This window comes from Penaeus monodon, chromosome 33, assembly GCF_015228065.2.
Source record: "Penaeus monodon isolate SGIC_2016 chromosome 33, NSTDA_Pmon_1, whole genome shotgun sequence".
NCBI classification, from domain to species: domain Eukaryota; kingdom Metazoa; phylum Arthropoda; class Malacostraca; order Decapoda; family Penaeidae; genus Penaeus; species Penaeus monodon.
In genome coordinates this window covers 16,346,849-16,347,135 of record NC_051418.1, presented here as the reverse complement: position 1 = coordinate 16,347,135, position 287 = coordinate 16,346,849, and positions in this window count along the sequence as shown.

Sequence of the window (287 nt, the reverse complement as noted above, 5' to 3'; positions counted from 1 at the left end):
CTACAGATAAATCTCTGCCGCGCACCCCTTCCCTTCATCCTTCTTCCCCTGCCTCCCCTGCCGCCCCCTGCCCCCTCGACACACACCCTGCCGCCCTGCTTTCAACCCTCCGTCCCTGGCAACTCGGCAGGGACCTAACGTGCTATACAAACGCGCCTCGCTGTCTGACTTTTTCCCTTAAGGCCAGTTGTACTCTTAAGGGCACTGGCGCCGTCCTCTAGGGTGTTGTAGGGGTGTATCAGTGTGTATCAGGGTAATGCAGAGAGGTGGTGATGACGGGGGAGGGA